General features: G+C 52.5%; 1 protein-coding gene across 2 annotated transcripts in view; it reads left to right on the top strand.

The window, feature by feature from the left end:
- TWIST2 (twist family bHLH transcription factor 2) overlaps positions 1–19515 on the top strand; it is a 62012-nt gene that overhangs the window by 38248 nt on the left and 4249 nt on the right. Inside the window, exon 2 of one of the 2 annotated variants that reach the window (XM_055287885.2) lies at positions 313–792. The exons of the other annotated variant lie outside the window; for it this stretch is intronic. The gene's annotated coding sequence lies outside the window, so the exon portion shown is untranslated. Of the gene's footprint in view, positions 1–312; positions 793–19515 lie in introns of those variants that run through there. 2 annotated transcript variants of the gene reach the window in all.

A 19515-nucleotide genomic window follows, 5' to 3' on the forward strand; every position in this document is an offset into this window, starting at 1 on the left:
GTAAGGGTTGCTAGTGCCTTAAAGATGAGCATATGTGTACGTGGTATTCCCTCCCCCAACGCAAGCTCACCTCACCCCAAATCTAAGGAAGTACACTTCTGGGCTATTGTCTGGAGCCCCGGGGACATGGGAGGTTTGAGGCTCCAGGCCTTATCTTGGTGAGTGATTCTGGGAGCCACCTACCAGTTGAGTGGAGCGAAGGGTGGAGACGGAGCGTAGGTGGGGATGCAACGTTGGAAGGGTCATGTCTTTGGGCAGTGGGGGCTCTGTTCTCACCACAGATTTCCAGTAACAGGAGACTCTTCCCACCAGAGGCAATTCTGAATGATGCTGCCATTGCCAGACCTTCTGCTACCAAAGAGAGCGAAGAGGAAGAGGGGGCAGCATTTGGTCAAGACAGCCCTTGAAATGTTGGCGGGAGTGAGCACATTAGCAATGGCTAAGAACATGTTTGAATCATTTGTAACAACCCAGGACAGAGATGCCACAAGAGGACTTCAGGGAAAGGCGAATCCACTCATGCATCTTGGAGTTGTTTTTTCAAGTTCAGAAAATGAACCTTCACCAAGGTCTTGGACCATGAAGCAGAGACGCTGGTGCTGACTCTATCATTTGAGCTCCTAAGGGCACTCATGCCCAGTGAAGCCTGAACACCAGTGACACCACCAACACCATCTCGATGTCCCACCCCTTAGAGGAGGAAGAGGACACAGAGGGGAGCCCCGGTAATAACCCTCCTTTCCTCTCTTCCACCCCACCACATCATCTCAATAAAACGTGAAGGTAACTGAATGAGTACGGCTCCCTCATCATCAATTTAATCCTCCGTCTCTGTTGATGTTGGTCAGTTAAGCTTATTCACGGGCTCATTCAGTATCTCGCTCTCTCCGTCTCTTTCCCTATGAGACTTACACTCCTCCGGCCAGATTGTGGTGCCCTGGCCATTTTTAGGAATCAAATCCAGGCATTTGGCTGAAATTAATGCAATTAAATCATCAGTTTCTCAAATGCCATCTACAAATTACTTTTTTGTTTGTTTTAGACAATCCTTTGTTTTGGCACTGGAGGCAGACTCGGTGGCTCCCTGGAAAGTTGACTCTCTCCCTTCACACTCCTCAGAGCCCCTGTGGCTAGGCAGGGCCATAAGACTAGTTCCAGCCAATGAGCTTTGGGAGGAAGCCTTGGCACAGCTTCCAGGCTAAAGTACGGAAGAAGCTATGTGCAGCACGCCAGGTGTCTTCTGCTGCCCCAAGTGCCTGAAGGGGCCGCAGGTTCTCAAGACCGTGGAGGCTTTACCAGCCTGATTCCCTTCGTGACTGCGTGGAGCAGAGTCCCTGCCAACCTGAATGAGCAAGAAGCAAATGACTGCTGCATGAACCACCTGAGATTCAAGGGCTTCTTTGTTGCAGCATGAAGCCTAACTTGTTCTGCCTGACACAGCACTGACGTGAGCAGAAAAACCAACTCATAACCCACGGTCGCCTCTCGTGTTGTCCTGAAAGCCCTATGCAGGTGGACTTTGCATGTGAAATGGGTGGGCCATTTAAAATTCATGTGAGGGAGCTCAGTTCCGAAAGGCACTTTTCACTCAAGTTTTTTTACAAATCACAAAATGTTCCCAAGGTGTAACCATAGCTTCATTTGTTATTTACTAAATGTAGCTCTATATGCCAGATTTCTTTAAAGTAACTCAAAGGTTAGGATGTTGACAGATGTAACCATTTTGCACTTTGCCTAAGTGTTATTTGAATTCTTATCTTTGGCTCAAGGTCTACTGCCCTGTTTTCAGAGTCCTGTCTCCATTTCAGGTTTTGTTGAAGTGTTCTTCCCTCTGCTCACTTTCATCCTTCTTGTTTGATTGCAGGGCCGTGCTTTGTTTTAAAGCAGATTCAACCTGAATTCTTTAAAACTGCACAGAACATCTGCATCACATCTATTTATTGACAAAGCTTGATTAAAGACAACCTGGGAGGGAGGTGGATTTCTGGACCAAGGATTGAAAGTAGATGGCTGGATTCCCTTATAAACATCGACTTTGACACTGCTCTGTATATTCATAGAGTCTGTATTAGCAAAATAAATTACTCTAGGATGTTGAGATGAAGTTTAAATGGTAATTACATGCATTAAAAATGGCCATTTAAGGAAAGGATGATTCCCACGTACGGAGTGTAAGGAGTCGTAGCTCCTGATTTAGTCAGAAATATTGTAGCAAACATTTGGAGACTTCAGTTCGCTATGCAGCTTGCATAATAACAGCGAAGTCCTGTTCAGGATCCCTAGATCTTAGCTCTGCCATATTTCAACCAAAATTAGTCATTTCTGGCTTTCAAACTCAGGAACATTGTTGCAACTCATGAAGAAGTAAATGTGAATATTTGGAAAAATACACAGCTATGCATGTCACACGTGCATATGAGATTCCCACAAATGACCGTCCAGGCTGATTCTAGCAGAGAGGAGGAGACTGGAGATGTTCTTTGACACGCAAGTGGTTGCAAATGTTCTCTTAAAAAAATTCCAGTGTCATCCTTGGGCCTGCCCTAGCCACACATTCCCAGGGTGGCAGCAGGCATCATAGGGCAGGAAGGGATCATCCCTGGCGCCCTGGAGCCCTGGATCCCGCAGAGGACTCCTGGAGGCAATCTGAGAAGTCCAGCCCAAAAGAAGAGCCAGGTTTGACTGGACTGTCATTCAGTTCCCCGAATTACACTGACTTCTGAATCGTGGACTAGTTAGGAACAATGTGAGTGTAAAATCTCCACCCTCAAACCATGAATTCAGTAAATCATGACTCGGGCAAACTTGGGACAAGGGTGGCCCTTCTTAGAGAAGCAGTGTGTGTATATGTGTATCTGCATGTATATATGGTACATATATTTATATATACACATATATACACGTGTGTACCATATATACATAGACCGTAGACGGTGGGTGTGTATAAATATGTGTACACCAGGTATATAAATACCAAAGACCCTAAAGCCACTGCCAGCCTGCTCTTCCAGATCCCAAACTCTCCCCCACCCATCCCTGTGTTTCTTGGGTCCAGAGCAGAGCTCGGCACTCACTCTGTGCATGATAGGTATTTGTTGTTGAGTTGTGTCATCTCAAAGAAAATTGTATTTGTATTTATTCCTTCATAGTTACCTGAGTTATCTAAGCCGCAGTGAATAGTCCTCTACAGCCCTAGTGCAGTCGTAACATGGAGTAGGATTCCACCCCTCACAGGCTGGTGGCCACATTTGTAAATGACTGCTCTCATGCTGTCATGCTCTGATGCTCTGATACTCAGTGGGTTAATTACAGACTTCTTAACATTAAGTGAGCACCTGCTACGTGTTGTCCCACTTGCAGGGCAGGTAGTACCAGCCCATTTTATAGATGAGAAATGGATTGCCAAGGATGATATGTAAGTGTAAGAACACACCTGTCGGCGAGGGAGCCCAGCTTGCTGGAGAGAAGAGCTGCCTGGGTGGAGGCTGCCCAGCCTGGCCTGTGCCTTCACAGAGGTCCCAGGGAGTGCAAATGGGCCGGGGGGAGCCTGCTCCCAGGGCTTAGTTTTCAAGGACAGCTGCGCGGAGGATACATTCTTAAAGCCATCCCTGGAGAGCAAGGTTCACCTGGGGCAGTGGAGCAGCCGGAGCAAAGGCCTGCACTGGCCTCTGCACATGGCCAGGGAGGTGACAGTGCCAGGGATGCCACACAGCCAACAGCCTGCTGGGCTGGGGTCAGCCAGGCCACCTGCCATGCTTGTGGCCACTCCAGCCTGTATCCCACAGATGCTGACCACTGCTCTGTGCAGGACCAGCACAGCAAGAGCACACCCCGGCCTGGGCAGGGCAGGCACCCTCCAGAGGCTGGGTGAAAGGCCGGCACCTCCCCATCTGGTGTGAAGGCGTCCTCAGCTTAGGAGATGGCCAGTGAGAGCCCGCGATTGCACAAGGCTTGTGAAAGAGAGGGAACGCATTCTAAAGCCACACAATCCAGGTGATCCTTCCCCACTTAGGGTTTTTGTTCCAGAAGTAAGACCAGAAATGTGTGTGCATGTGTGGCCAACTCTCATTCATGTTATTTTCTAGTTCTGGAAAAAAATTCACTGTTTAGGAAAATACAGAATATTCAAAAACACATTGAAAATAAAATCAAATGCCATAAGACTCGTTGGAGCATGCTACAGTTTATAAACATGGGGTTTTATTGCAGGACTGTCGAATTTTTAAAAATTGAGTAATCATGACTATATTTCTGTATCTCTTTACTTGATCCTTGAGGCTGCGGGTCTTCTGAGGCAGGGGGATTAGTCTCTAAGCTCTCGCATCAAAGACAGCCTGAGAAGGTGTTGAGGGATCTGTTCTCCCAGGGTCTGCCCTTCCCAGATTGAAATTGTTCTGCCCACCGTCATCACAAACAGCACTGAGACACTTGACTCCTTAAAGTTCTCAGATGCCACGGTGTAGGCTCACCTGCACCCCGGGACCTTGCCAGCTATTTGTGGGCTGATAAGAATCCGTGCACTTTCACTCCCGTTCTCGGATCCCCCGAGGTTCGGCGCGGCCCGGCTCTCAGTGCTGCAGTTCTCTCACCACTTTTAGACGGAGGACACCGATTAGATTTGTGGATCATGACATTCGCAGTCTGATCTCAAAAATGAAATGTCAGGAACTGCAGCCTTTTGTTAGAGTCTGATGCAGGAGATCTCGAACACGTTTTCCAGAGCCGTCCTCAGCCCCAGGTGCTCTTAGATCAGCAAGGCCACCTTGACCCTATCGGGAGCATTCGGACTCCTGGTAAACCTCTCTCAGTGGACAGCAGAGCTGTGCTTGTCAACGGCCTCCGGGCCCAGCGCCCTCACTGCCCTGGTGGAGATTATCACTGGTCACGGCTGATGACTGGCTGAGCACCTGTGTGTCTCCTCAAAAGGAACCTGGGGCTTGGCCGGCGTGGCCTCTTCCTTGTGCTGGTCTGCATTTCTGCCTGGACTGGTGTGTCTGTTTGCTGTCCTGAGGCCTGTGGGCTCCCAGGTGTCTGTGTTCCAGTGTAGGGGGAGCTGGAGGGTGAGAGGACAGTCTGGCAAACGTCCTTCCCCTGGCAGATCTAGGAGGCATGTGAACAGGGGGACGGCTTCCCCCAAGAGGAGGCCGAGGTTCTGAAAGGCAGGTGGGGGCCTCGAGACAAGAAAGCGTGGAGGTTTGAGGGTCAGGGGTCATCCTTGGCTGGCTGACAGCACCCTCACTCTGGGAGCTGGAAGCTGGAAGACAGAGGCGTGCACATTTTCCAGGCTTGAGTCCAAAAACCTCGCTATTCTCCGAGTCTCTGCTGCCTCGCTGCCTTCCTCTGTTTGCCCCTAGAGACCCAAGCGCTGGGTTTGTGGAGTCCGCGGGGATGTCTTTCTGTGTGAATAAGCAGCCACTGAGTGTGGGAGGATTGAGCTATGTAGGACAAGCTGTATTTGTGCACCTGCCCAAGATGGGACCCAAGGCGGAACCACTGAAATTTAGCCTTGGAGTTCATTCATGGAGCCGCTGACCACTTACCCCTTCCTCTTCAGCTTGTGCCTGCTGCTGAGCCATGCGGGTTCTGTGTTCTCTGTTAGGTGCGGGTGTGTGGACTGGAACCCGCCTGCAGCAGCCACTCCCACCTGCCCTCGGGACCCTGACTCTACATGGGCTGAGCCAGGCAACCACCGGAAGGGTGAGTCCTTCTCCAGGACTCAGCGGGTGAGACTCCAGCTCACCTCACGGCGGAACGCAGACACCTGAGGGCCTGCAAGCCTCAGGACAGAGAGAAACAGAGGTCCAGGTGGAAATGCAGAGGCGTCACGAGGAGGGGGCCATGGCCTGGGTGCATGTGCGCTGTGCTACATGTTACACGTGAGAAGACACACAGATGCTCCGCCGGTCACCAGTCAGGACCTTCCCCCGTCGCCTGTCCAGCCTGGGCTGTTCACTCATCCTGTCCAGCCCCTGAAATTTACTTTTTCCCTCTAATATGGTTTTTTTTGTTTTGTTTTGTTTTTGTTTTTGTTTTTGAGATGGAATCTTGCTCTGTCGCCCAGGCTGGAGTGCAGTGGCGGATCTCGGCTCACTGCAACCTCTGCCTCCCAGATTCAAGCAATTCTCCTGCCTCAGCCCCCCAAGTAGCTAGGACTACAGGCGACTGCCACCACGCCTGGCTAATTTTTTGTATTTTAGTAGAGACGGGGTTTCACCATGTTGCCCAGGCTGGTCTTGAATTCCTGAAATCAGGGAATCTGCCTGCCTCAGCCTCCCAAAGTGCTAGGATTACAGGTGTGAGCTGCTGCACCCGGCCTTCTAATATGTTTTTTTCAGTCACCACTACAGGCCTCTACTAGCTGATTTTACCTTAACTGAGGCAAAGTCTTCAACACTTAGTGTGTGCTAGTTGATTTCTTAATATGATGTGTTTCTCAACAGAGATCAGTCTTATTCATGTGGTGCAGAAGTTCGAGAATCTGAAATGGGCTAAAAGTAACTCAGTCCAGCGCTTGGGAAGCAAAAGGCCGGTCCCTGTTGCAGAAAGGCCTGGTTAACCACGCCCCCGAGCGCTCCGCCAGAAACTCCAACTCTGCAGGCCGAAAAGCACCTCCGCCACACTTTCAGCTGAAATCTGAGTTCCCAGGGATTCGTGGGACCCGGCATTGAATTATCGGAGGATTCTTCCCATGGCTTAGGTTTTTGCATGCTTCTGAATGTAGGTGAATAGATGCAAAAAATTTCAAAAATAGCTTATTGTATCAGAGGCATTTGAAAAAAAGACTGCCCAATAAAACAGATTTAAGTAGAGTTACTCTTGTACACAGTTTCGCATTTTAAAAACGGCCTATTTTTTCAAGATTAATTTGAAGGACTAAAAGCTGGCCTTAGTTAGAGATATGGCTTATGGTCAGCGTTGTTTAATTATTCAGATCAGTTTTATATCCCCCAGTTAAAAATTGTTCAAGGGAGACCGTCCCAGAATCATTCTGCCACACTTCCCAGGCTCCGCACTCCCCAGAAATACAGCCTGTGCCTCGCCACTCTGAAAACAGGCCCCGGAGCCCGGACACCTGGGCTTAATTCCCAGGGCTTTGTTCCTCCGCTCTCTGAGCAGAGTGGCTTCCTGCCTCTCAAAGCCTCCGTGGGCTCAGGCTCGGAACGTGGAACACGGGAGCATCGATTGCGTGGACGGTTGAGAGCCTTCAGCCGAATCCCAGACATGCAGTGTGGGGCCCGGCACTCAGGAAACGCCGAGCGCCGGCCGCCATTGTTCGCAGCTTCTGGCACTTTCGCTGTCCCATCAAATGTGTGGAAGACCATTCCCAAGGAGCGCCGACCCCCTGGCCTCCGCAGCAGCCTGCACCCGGCTGAGCCTGCTCTTCTGAAGTCCTGGACCCTGGTGACCTTTCCAACGCCCTGTCCTCCTGCTGGCAGGGGGTGGTGCTCACCAGCCCTCCCTTGACATCCCCTGGTGTCAGTTCTCCCTGGCCTTGCCTCTCCTATCAGACGCCTCCTTCCCAGCCTCCCCCTCCGCTTGCCCCTAAATATCTGCCTCCTCCAGTTCTGCCATGGACGGAGGTGTAGATCAGGAATCTGAGCCCATCTTTGGAATCCAGAGGCCTGGGTTCAAATCCTAGCAAAGCAAGCATCTCAACCTCTGTGCCGATTCCTCCTCTCTCGAAGGGGAGAATAAAGTTGGCCTCAGTCTGGAGAATCTGCCTGTGAAGCCCCCACCCTCTTCTGGGGTTCCCAGCATGTCGCTTTGCTGTGTGAACTTGCCCTTCAGAGTGTCCTGAGGACTCCAGCAGCTCCACGTGGCTGACACAGGTCTTGTTGCCCCCGAGATGACTCCTCTCCAGATCTGAGTCTAGCTTCTGGGTCAGGATGCACCCAGCCACCCAAGCAGGGCCCCTGAGCCGCCCCTCGCCACCCCCACACTCAGCGGGTCACCGTGTCTGGTGGGTGGCCCCTTGCCGCCTGCACAGCTGCTGTCTCCGTGTGGTCCTGGCCTCCCTCTGGGCCACTGGGGGAGCCGCCCTGCCCAGGCCCCACCTCAGGGCCTATCCCCTGCCAGCCAGAGCTACCTCTGACAGGGAGATCTGATGGTGTCTGTGGCCCCCCAAACCTTTCCTGGCCTCCTTGTCGCCTTGGGGAGTCCTGCCAATTCCTGTCCCCTCCCCAGAGTCAATGCTTTCTTTACCCCCAGATCCCTCTCCCCACCCTCCTGGCTGTGCCTCCCATCTCTGCCTGTGCCCACAGGCCCTTCCACCCCTCTCAGCTGGGACTGACCTGCTTGAAGACCTAGCTGCAATCCTGAATTCTGTGACGAGCTCTCCAAACCCTCAGAAACATAACTGTCACCTTCCCTGTGTGTTTATTATGGACCTTTTAATCTCTGTATTATAATAATACATTTGTAGTCATCACCTATATTTATATTTCATAGCAAGATTGTTGCAGACCTGAACGTACTTTTATTGTACTTTTATTATTATATTTTTGTGATAGTGATTTGTTCTGCTGCTTGTCTCCCCAAATGAACTGTGAGCTGGCTGAGGCAGGTGCCTGCGTCAGGCAGAGTGCCCTACACCGGCAGCCCTTCTGTCCATATTTTCGTTCGCTGCTGCTGCTGTTGCCGCTGCTGCTGCTGCTGCTGCCGCTGCCACTGGGAAGGCTGTGTCTTCAGATAGTCATGTGTTCTGTCAAAAGACATTTGTAAAGTTCATGCCCCTGGTTTGGACCAGTGTGTCAGTGCTGTGGATACAAAAGGTATTTCCAGCCCAGGGCTTAGCTGACTTGCATTCTGGGGGAGATTCTGCACCCACTTGGTGACTCGGGATGTCAGGCCCTTCCTCACCTTCCTGTGGCCCCGTTCTCTCCGTGTCTGAAAAGACACTGCTTGGCCAGATGGCCTCCAGAAGGGCCTCCAGCACCACCAGCTGGAAACGGGGCCCGCAGGGCAGTTTGTGTTCCACCATCTTCCACTCATGGGTTTTATTTGGAGACTGAATTTGGTGGCATCTGGAGAAGTTGTGACTCACGGGTTGAAGGGGTTCCTGGACTTGCAGGCCCCAGGTACTGGGAGCAGTGGAATGCTCTCCTGCCATCTGGCTGCTCGTGGCTGGCCAGCCCTCGCTGTGTCTGAAAGTTGGGAGGGGTCCCTTTGCAGTGCTCGCAGGGCACTCATCGTGGGCAAACGGGAAGGTCTTGCAGAGAGGAAGAGGGTGGGGCAGATCCTGAGGGACCGGTCAGACCCTGCAGCCTCAGCCCTGGCAGAGCCCGCCCTGGAGAGCCTGGGGGTTGCCAGGTAGACGGGGCAGCTCTGCAGGGTGGCCTCTCCAGCCATGATGCTGGGGGCTCCAAGGAGGAAGGAGCCGGCCTGGTCCGCTGCAGACAAGCTCGCCCTCTCCTCTGGTTTCCTTGGGCTGACTCCTCCTTGCCAGATAGGCCATTCCAAGCACAGTCAGCCTGAGTCCCTGAAGCCAAGCCCAAGCTGAGGGAGAGAGACAGCCTGGCTTCCAGCTGGCGTGAAGTCCTTGCTCCCCTGGAGGAGCCAGGCCAGGCCGATAGCCACCGGGAGCCCCGGGGTTGTAAATATGGTCATTCCCACATTCCCAGCAGGATTCCTCCTTCTCAGGCGCAGCAGGCAAGCCGGGGTCAGAGGCATGAGTCATGGAGCAGGGAGAGAGGGGCGGGGATCCGGAAGACGGCTCCGCAGTCGCCTGACTGCACCCTGCCTACTGACCCTCCAGACCCTGACGGCGAACGCCCCATGTGTGGGGCATTCAAAAGCATGCCTGCCATGCCATCAAAGCAGACAGGGATGCAGAGAGCATGGGAGACATCCATAGCATGGGGAGCAAACAGGCCACTGTCCCCAGGGCCACCAGGCTACGCTGGAATCACAGGCTCCCTGCAGGACCCTATTTCAAGCCAGTGGTGCTGGAAGTCCCTCTGGAGGCCGCCTGGCCGAGCAGTGTCCTTTCAGAGATGGAGGGACCTGGGCCACAGAAACGTGGGGTGGGGTGTGACTTATCCCAAGTCACCGGCTGGTTCCCTAATATCAGGCTGCCACCTGACCACGTCCTGAGCCACTTGTCTCAAAAATCCTCAAGGCCCTGTAAGAGCTCAGAGCAGGCAGCACCTGGTGCATTTGTCTGACCAGCAAACACCCATCAGTCCTCTGGGGGTCCTAGGAACTTTGGGGTGTGAGTGGGGGAATCTCACCCATGCAGTCATTCCTGGGAAGGCCTGACTCTCCAGAGGGGAATGGGGCCAGCCCCTGCCACACACACACATGCTCTGGGATTTTAGCTCTAGCCCATTTCTTGGAGTACCATGGGCACGTGGTGGCCTCCTTGTCACTCACCAGCCTGCTGAGAATCACATGGCAGAGGCTTCCACCCGGAGCCCGCAAACAGAGACCAGAGGGTCCTGCCTGTAACAGTCACTGCTTCCGTTTGGAGAAAGATAGGCACGCCCCAGGGGGAGGGAGGCATCGGAGTTTAGGAGTGAGGGGCGCCCTGGCATTCAGGAGAACATTGTTAAAGACAAATTAATCCCAGAATTCCAATTGTTTCCTGATTCCCATTTGCTTCCAAGAGAGAATAGAGCCTGCTTTCCATCCCTTTCCTCTTAGCCTCACCATCATCCCACAGAAATATTCACCAAATCCTCCAACGCCCCCTTTGAAAGTCACTGTCAGCGACAGTGTCCCTGCGTTCCTCCTGCCACACTTCTCCCTTGGTTGCAGACATTGATTCTTAGACAGTCCTGTGGTGGGACTAAGGGGGGATGGTAAGCTTTTGCTGTTTCCCTTGTGATTTTCTGTCCCCTGTGCGCCCCCCTGCCCCCATGTTCCCCAAGCTTCCAGGGCCTGCTTACAGCTGGAGGAGCCACAGAGGTTGGCCAGGAGGAGGGGAGCCTAACCCCCAAGGACACCTGCCTTTTTACCAAGTGGGCACCCCTTGCCACCTTCCCCCTACAGCACCCAGCAAGGGTGGCAGGGCAGCTGACTTCCTGACATGCCAGGCCCCACCAACCCAGGCCACCCTGGTGCCTGGCTCCCTAGTGACGAGTGGCTTTTCCTGCTCAGGGCCAGCCTTGTGCTCAGCTGTGCAGCCTCCGAGGTCCCCTGCTCTGCTTAAAGCTCGCTGTGCAGATGCGGCCTGGAAGGAGGCGTCACGCTCTCTACTGTGAAAGCAGCACTCTGCATTTCCTCCCCCGCCTCTGGACAAGGCCTTTGTCAAAAAGACAGTGCACTGGGGAGGAGGTTCTAGGGTGGAGGTGGCCAGCTTCATGCTGGCACTACCCATCCCAGCCCGGGCTGGCAGCAAGCTGGGAGCCTCCCCGGAGCCGCCTGGCCCTCGGTGGCCAATGGTCTCTTTGAACCCTTACCCAGATGGAACAAGGAAACTCGTTCAGCAGAGCAGGAGGGACTCTCCCGAGAGTCTCCACGGGGCCTGCTGCTGGCACCCTGATGCCTGCCCATTGGGTGGGTGATCACTGAGGCATGGTCCACAGTGCCTGAGGACTCGGCCTGGGTGCACAGCTGTGTCCACTAAGTGTCCGGCCTGCCCCCAGGCCCTCCTGCCTGCCTGAGACTGTCTCGAGGGCTGGAGGCTGTGTCAGGACCCTTCGGAGGAACTGCAGCTGGTGAACGTGGTCTCAGGGCCCGGGTGCTGGGGGGTGGGGCCGGCCCCTAGCAGGGAGCATCTTGCCTGTAACCAGCTGCCCCGAGCAGAGACCATGTTGCCTCTAACCAGCTGTGTGACATAGTGTGGCCCAGCCTCAGCTAACCCCTCTGAACAGGGCTGAGTTGTCACAGGAGATGAATGGCAAGCCCGGATATGTTCGTCTTTCTGCCCAAAAACATCTTAGATGAACTGGAGATTTTGTCAAAGTGCAGATGTGGACTCTGAGGCTCCGAGGCCTGAGACTGCCTCTCTGAAAGCTCTTGGGGAATGGTGCTGTTGCTGGTCCGGGAACCAACTTCTGGGTAGCAAGAACTTAGAATGCCCATGAGGCCATTGTGGATGCAGAGATCGCTTGGGTCTGTTGGATTGGTACAAAAGGGGAGTTCCCGCCAGCCGCTCCTGAGACACAGCTCAGGTTGGGCTCCGTGTGGGCGAGAGCTCCTTGGGTGCAGCTGCCTTGAGGGGGCTGGCCTTGCTTTCTCCTTCCTCTCCCCTGAGGTGGGGGTGAGTGCTCTGTCCACTGTGGGGAGGAGGCACCCATGTCGGCCCAGCCTTCCAGATAGTGCCCTCCTGCTAAGGGCTTTGAGGCTTCCACTGGGGTGGGGGCTGGATGGGCAAAGTCCTGGAGGGGAGGCCCAGGGAGAAGTTGGCAGAGGGTCCCAGCCCTTGCGTCTTGTGGCCTTTCTGTCTGCCCAGGTTCCCTCAGCCACAGCTTTGTTATTTGGAAGCCTGTGGTCAGGCAGCTCTGGTGCCGGCTCCTGGTGGACCCCTTGGCACTGTGTGGTGGTTGGGCAACGTGACCGATGACTGCTTCCCTGCATAGTACGTGCCTGGGTCAGAAGGTGGGCAGAGGCTCCCATATGTGCCCTGCTGCCCTCCGGCATCCGACCTGGCACGGCCCAGCGTTACTGGCCTCTTTGCTGTTGGTATTTACAGCCCTGACCATCATCTATCCGGTCCTGGCCTTGGCCTGCCGAGCCATGTGCCTGCTGGCCACGGGAGCCACCTGCTTGGTCTGCACGGCCCCCGCATCCCTAAGGCTTCCGCTGCTGGTTTCTCTCTGGTCTCTTCATTGCAGTCCCTCTTTCAACAAATACTTAATGAGCACTTACGAAGTGCCAGGAGCTGTTCTAGACCCAGTTGGGGAAGAAAACAGCTCCTTGCTCTCTTGGGCTCCTGTTCTCATGGCGACATGTGTGTTGACCATAGATCAGGCAAGGCCAAGCCTTTCCGGTGAAGTAGCTCATTGAGCCCTCACAGCACCGATGCAGCACGTCCTATTGTTACCCTCACTTGGGTGTTTTGCAGAAGTGGAAACTGAGAGCTGGACAGGTTAAGCCACTTTCCCAAGGCTGCGCCACAGAGAGTGGCAGCTGGGTTTCAGCCTCGGGCCAGGCTCCGGGGCCCGTCTCAGGGAGAGCTCAGGAAACCAGGCCTTGGAATTGCACACACGCCTCTCCATGCCCATCCCGGCATGCCCTCACCGTCCCTCCTTTCACAGATTTCCAAATGGTAACATTCTGCATTCCTGGAATAAACCCTTCTTGGTCATCTGGAATTGATTCTTTAAATAACCGACTTGACTTGATTTGCTAATGTCATAGGATTTTTTGCATTTAGATTCACAGGCGGCAACGTTCTAGCCTTTGGTTCTGATGCCATCAGGACAGGTGTCCAAACTGTGTCATCTTTTTATGAAGGATGCGGGGTATGGGTGGGAGCAGAGGGTGTATGGGAAATCTCTGGACCTTCCTCTGAATTTTGCTGTGAACCTGAAGTGCTCTAAAAAAATAAAGTCTGAAAGAAAGAAAGAAAGAAAGAAAGAAAGAAAGAAAGAAAGAAAGAAAGGAAGAAAGAAAGAAAGAAAGAAAGAGGAAAGAAAAGAAAGAAAGAAAGAGAGAGAGAGAGGAAAGAAAAGAAAGAAAGAAAGAGAGAGAGAGGAAAGAAAAGAAAGAGAGAGAGAGGAAAGAAGAGAAAGAAAGAAAGAAAGAGAAAAAAAAGAGAAGAGAAAGGAAGGAAGGAAGGAAGGAAGGAAGGAAGGAAGGAAGGAAGGAAGGAAAAATATTGGGAAGTGGTCCTTCATCTTTAAATTCTGGAATAGTTTAATATAGATGGGAATTGTCTGTTCATAGAAAGTTCTATTTAATTCTCTCATAAAACAAGCGGGTTTGTTATTCTTCGTGGCATAGACAGACCTTCATAACCTGGCCCACATGTCTGATGGCTATCGACACATTTGGGTTTCCTGCTTTTTCTTGGGTGAGTTTGGTAACTCGGACAGCATGAGAATTAAGAGTGTGAGTTCACGAATCCGATTGTCTGGTGTCAGTCTGGCTCCTGCTGTCCTTATTCGTTGTGTGACTGGGCAGATAGAAGCTCGAGGTGACCGGGGACCCACAGATGTGCCTGGTGTGGCCGGCAGCTGTAGGGGTTGCGCACCCCCTGGACTCCTGCCTCCAGTTGACCGTGGGCCTCTCAAGATTTTCCTTACAGCCTCTTTCCTTCTCCCCAACATTCTTATTTGCTTGTTTTGCACTGGGGGATTAGTCCATCATTTGTTGTCGTGCTTGCAGAGAAAGAAGCCCCAGGAATACCTTTCCTTTGGACAGAAGGCATTTCTAGTGGAATTGCCCAGGAGCAGCCGCTGAGTGGTGCACATTCTGCGACTGCATTGCTTCTCTCGCTCTCCGGCATGGTCCCTGGACTCGCTGGGTATGGACTTTCGGGGCTGCCCTGCTCTTTCCACCAACACTCTGGACATTCTGGGAGTGTCACTGAGTGGGAGTGGTGAGCTTGTGGGAAGCCAGCATGCATCTTCTGGTTGTCTAGGTCTGGAAGCCGTAGGAGGTTGCCCTACTCTTAGAGCCCAGAGATTTCTTCATGATTCAGCTGGGTTGCCCCTCCTCTCGTTTTCCTTCCTGGAACTTGGTGTTCCCTTTTAGTCTGAAGATTATCCTTATAATCTGAAGATAATCCTGAACGTGGAGACATGTTCCTCTGCCATTTTTTCTGATCGTTTCTGCCCTATCCCTTCTCCTTCCCCCCGCCCTTTTTTTTTTGGAGTCTCGCTCCATTGCCCAGTCTGGAGTACAGTGGTGCAGTCTCAGCTCACTGCAACCTCCGCCTCCCAGGTTCAAGTGTTCTCCTGCCTCAGCCTCTGGAGTAGCTGGGATTACAGGTGCATGCCAACCATGCTGGCTAATTTTTGTATTTTTAGTAGAGACAGGGTTTCACCATGTTGGCCAGGCTGGTCTCAAACTCCTGACCTCAAGTGATCCTCCTGCCTTGGCCTTCCAAAGTGCTGAGATTACAGGCGTGAGCCACTGTGCCCGGCCTCCTTTGCCTTTTGCTCAGCATGCTGGGAGACTTCCAGGAGCACTCTCTGATATATTCGTTTTTTTCATTTTTAAAATTTGTAAACCTTCTTCTGTTTGTTTTGTTGTTTCCAGCAGTCCTGGTTTTGTTTCCTAATGGTTCCTTTCTTTGAAGCAGACAGTTCTGGTTTTATCCAGGCTCCTCCTCAGAGGGTGAATTCTGCTGCTCTGAGGCTAGCTCCCTGTCCGGAGGCCTCTGCTAGGTGTTCAGCCTGGAGGTGCCCCCTGAGTGGCCCTCGAGTCCCTGAGGTGTCTCCTTGTCTGTTGTGCACTCAGGCCGATGGGAGGTCTCACTGATCACACTGAGCGGTTCCATACCTCTGGTTGACTCGGGGTGGCTGAGGTGGGCGTCTGAGGGGTCAGGAGGCTGTGTCCAGACTCGGCAGGGGGCAGAGAGCCCCCACTGAAGGACCGCGCCCACCAGGCACTCAGGAGAAGAGAGGACTGGCTTTGCGGGGTGGCCAGGACCCATCGAGACCCATGGGGGTGGCTGGCAGCTGGGACTTCTCCATGTCTGTGAACTCTGCTGTGATCTCACCCTGGCACGTTCCCTAGCCCTGAGCATCTGGAAGCCCAGGGTTGAGGGTGTGGTGGGGGAGGGAGAGGAGGTGGGGGTGAGAGCGTTTTCACGTGAACTGGGTGATGCCAGGGTCCTATGGAGGCAAAGCTCCTCCGCTGTGATGCCAGGGCTGAGGACAGGCAGGGAAAGCTCAGGGTAATGAATGTCCTGGACATCCGCTCTATGCTGTGGACCATGGTCACAGCCCATGCTTCTGTGGCCAGATTCTGACCCCTGATCCTCACTTTTGCCCCTCCAGGGTCCCCTGGCAGAACCTCGGGGTATGTAATGGTGTGTGTGTGTGTGTGTGTGAGAGAGAGAGAGAGAGATATGGGGTATGTGTGATGTGGAGTATGTGTGTGTGTGATGTGTGTGGTATGGAGTTTGTGTGAATTGGGGTGTGTGTGTGATATGGGGTATGTGTGATATGGGGTATGTGTGTGTGATGTGTATGTGTGGTGTAGGGGGTGTGTGGTGTTGGGTTTGTGTGAATCGGAGTGTGTGGTGTATGTATGTGTGTGGTGTTGGGGTTTGTGTTAATCAGGGTATGTGTGTGATGTGTGTGATATGGGATGTATGTGAATTGGGGTATGTGTGAGGTGTGTGTGTGATGTGGAGTGTGTGTGGTGTGGGGAGTGTGGGTGATGTAGGTGTGGATGTAGTGTGGGGTGTGTGTGGTGTATGCATGTGTGTGTGTGATGTGGGGTTCATGTGTAATGTGAGTTGTGTGTGTTGCAGTGTGTGTGATGTGAGTTGTGCGTGATGTGAGTTGTGTGATATGAGGTGTGTGATGGGGTGTGTGTGATGTGTGTGTGATGTGGGGTGTGTGTGATATGGGGTGTGTGTGATGTGTGAGGTGTGTGTGATGTGAGGTGTGTGTGTGATGTAGTGTGTGTGACGTGGGGTGTATGATGTGGGGTATGTGCGTGATGTGAGGTGTGTGTCTAATGTGAGGTGTGTGTGATGTGTGTGTGATGTGGGGTGTGTGTGATGTGGGGTGTGTATGTGATGTGAGGTTTATGTGATGTGGGGTGTGTGGAATGGGTGTGTGTGTGATGTAGTGTGTGTGTGATGTGGGATGTGTGATATAGTGTGTGTGACGTGAGGTATGTTTGAGGTTGTGTGTGATGTGGGGTGTGGGTCTAATGTGAGGTGTGTGTGATGCAGTGTGTGCGTGATGTGAGGTGTGTGTGATGTAGTGTGTGTGTGATGTGGGGTGTGTCTAATGTGAGGTATGTGTGGGATGTGTGATTTAGTATGTGTGATGTTAGGTATGTTTGAGGTAGTGTGTGTGTGATGTGGGGTGTGTGATGTGGGGTGTGTGTGATGTGGGGTGTGTCTAATGTGAGGTATGTGTGGGATGTGTGATTTAGTATGTGTGATGTTAGGTATGTTTGAGGTAGTGTGTGTGTGATGTGGGGTGTGTGATGTGGGGTGTGTGTGATGTGGGGTGTGTCTAATGTGAGGTGTGTGTGATGTAGTGTGTGTGTGATGTGGGGTGTGTGTGATGTGGAGTGTGTGTGTGATGGGTGTGTGTGATGTGAGGTGTGTGTGTGATGTGTGTGTGATGTGAGGTATGTTTGAGGTGTGTGTGTGTGATGTGAGGTATGTTTGAGGTGTGTGTGTGATGGGTGTGTGATGTGAGGTACGTTTGAGGTAGTGTGTGTGTGATGTGGGGTGCGTGTGATGTGGGGTCTGTGTGTGATGGGTTTGTGTCTAATGTGAGGTGTGTGTGATGTGGGGTGTGTGTGATGTGGGGTATGTGTGTGATGGGTGTGTGTGTGTCTGTGTGTGTGTTCGTGTGTGTATGTCTGACTAGAGGAGATTTCACATGTGTGCTCACCCCCCACCCTTCTTCCCTGCCATGGTGGTTCTGACTGTCCAACAGTGTCCGTGGTACTTTGCCCTTGCCTTTCTGTTGTAGTCTACCTGCACTTTAAAAGGTGATCCTTATCTTCCCTGTGTTCTAGTTGCTTACAAACATGCTTCTGCCCTGCTAGATTTCTCTGATTCATCTCAGCTTTTTCAACAACTAGCAGCATTCCTGGCACATGATAGATGCTCAAATATGTCGCAGGAATGGAAGGAAGAAAGGAGGAAAGAAAGAAGGGAGGAAGGGGGAAGGAAGCGGAAGGAAGGAAGGGAAAAATGAATGAATTGGTGAAAGGATAAATGGATAAAAGGAAGGAAAGGTGGATAGATGAATGGATGAGTGGAAGGAATGAAGGACGGGTGGTAGATCAATGAATGGATCAATGAAGAAATGGATGGATGGAAGGAAGGAAGAAAGAGAGAAAGAAAGAGAAAAAGAAGGAAGGAAGAAAGAAAGAAGGAAAGAAAGAAAAAGAAAGAAAGAAAGAAAAAGAAAGAAAGAAAAGAAAGAAAGGAAAGAAAGAAGGAAGGAGGTAGGTGGGTAGCTGGATGGGTGGACAGGTGAGGAGGTGGATAAATGGTCTTAGAGTGAAACCCCTCTCCCTTGGCCCACGCTGCCTCTCCTAGCCTTTTCCATAATGCTTCTGTCCCTTTGTTAGGCCTTGGGGATATAGAGTTGAATGGGGCCTTTCACCTGCTCCTTAGGGCCCCGGTCTGGTGTGGAAGAGACAACTGAGGCACTCTCTTGGTCCAGCCACAGCTTTGCAGCTCCACCACCCCCTCCATCCCGCCACTCCTGGGCCAGGCAGGCAGATACAGGGAGGTAACTGCACGCAGGGCGCATGCACACAGTTCCAGGTGGCCTGTGTATGCAGGAGGCACTCCCCAGCCCCAGATGTTTTACATTTGTTGCAGAGAACACGGCCCATGTCAGCAGACATGGCTGGGGTCAGGGTGACATCAAGGGGGCCAGGCCCAGAGGCGCTCGGTCAAGAAGACTAATGAACCTGCCGCCCGTTTCTGCCTGAGCCTGGGTCCCCTTGGGCATGTGAAGCAAACCCTGAAACCCACCACTGGCCAGGGGACGGCCCCTGTCATTTTTGGCTTTTCATGGGTGATACGGTATTTCCCCTCAGAGGGCTGGTTCAGCTCATATATCAAAAGCTGTGGTAATTATTTCCTCCCACTGAGGAAGGCTTCCATTTAGCTTTCTCTACCCCCCCACCCCTTATTAATTATCTAATTACAACCACATTCTCCAAGAGAGAGCAGCCTTTGACTTTCTGCCCAGGACCACTTAAAAAAGGCTTAAATATTTGGAGTGCTCTGAAGTTTGAAAAAAGTGTGTGTACGTGTGTGTGTGTGTACTGTGTGTGTGTGTGTGGTTTTCATATGCATGGGTTTCAGGGAAAATATGTCTTGGCCTTTTCAGACCCTTGTCTTGGTTCAGCAAAGGTTCCCGGAGGTCTCTGAGGATGTAGGCTGCTGGGGTGAAGCCTGGGGCTGGGGGTTGGGAGAGGGCTGGGGGTGAAGGAGTGGAACCACACGTCCCCCCTGCACACTGCTGCGTAACATCAGACACCCACACCCACAGGGACACACACGGACCCACGCACACGCACACAGATGCACACACCCACACAAAAACATGCACACTGACACTCCCACAGGGACACACACAGACCCACTCACGAGGATGTACATACTTACACACACACACAGACACATGGACCCACTCACGTGGATGTACACACTTATAAACATGCACACTAGCACTTCCACGGGAAAACACACACATGGATGCACACACTCAGACATACACATGCACACTGACACTCCCACAGGGACACACACAGACCCACTCACGAGGATGTACATGCTTCCACACACACACACATACACGGACCCACTCACGTGGATGTACACACTCACAAACATGCACACTAGCTCTTCCACGGGAAACACTCACACGCATGTACACACACACATACACGTGCACACTGACACTCCCA

Source organism: Symphalangus syndactylus, chromosome 8 (genome assembly GCF_028878055.3).
Source record: "Symphalangus syndactylus isolate Jambi chromosome 8, NHGRI_mSymSyn1-v2.1_pri, whole genome shotgun sequence".
Classification (NCBI taxonomy): Eukaryota; Metazoa; Chordata; class Mammalia; order Primates; family Hylobatidae; genus Symphalangus; species Symphalangus syndactylus.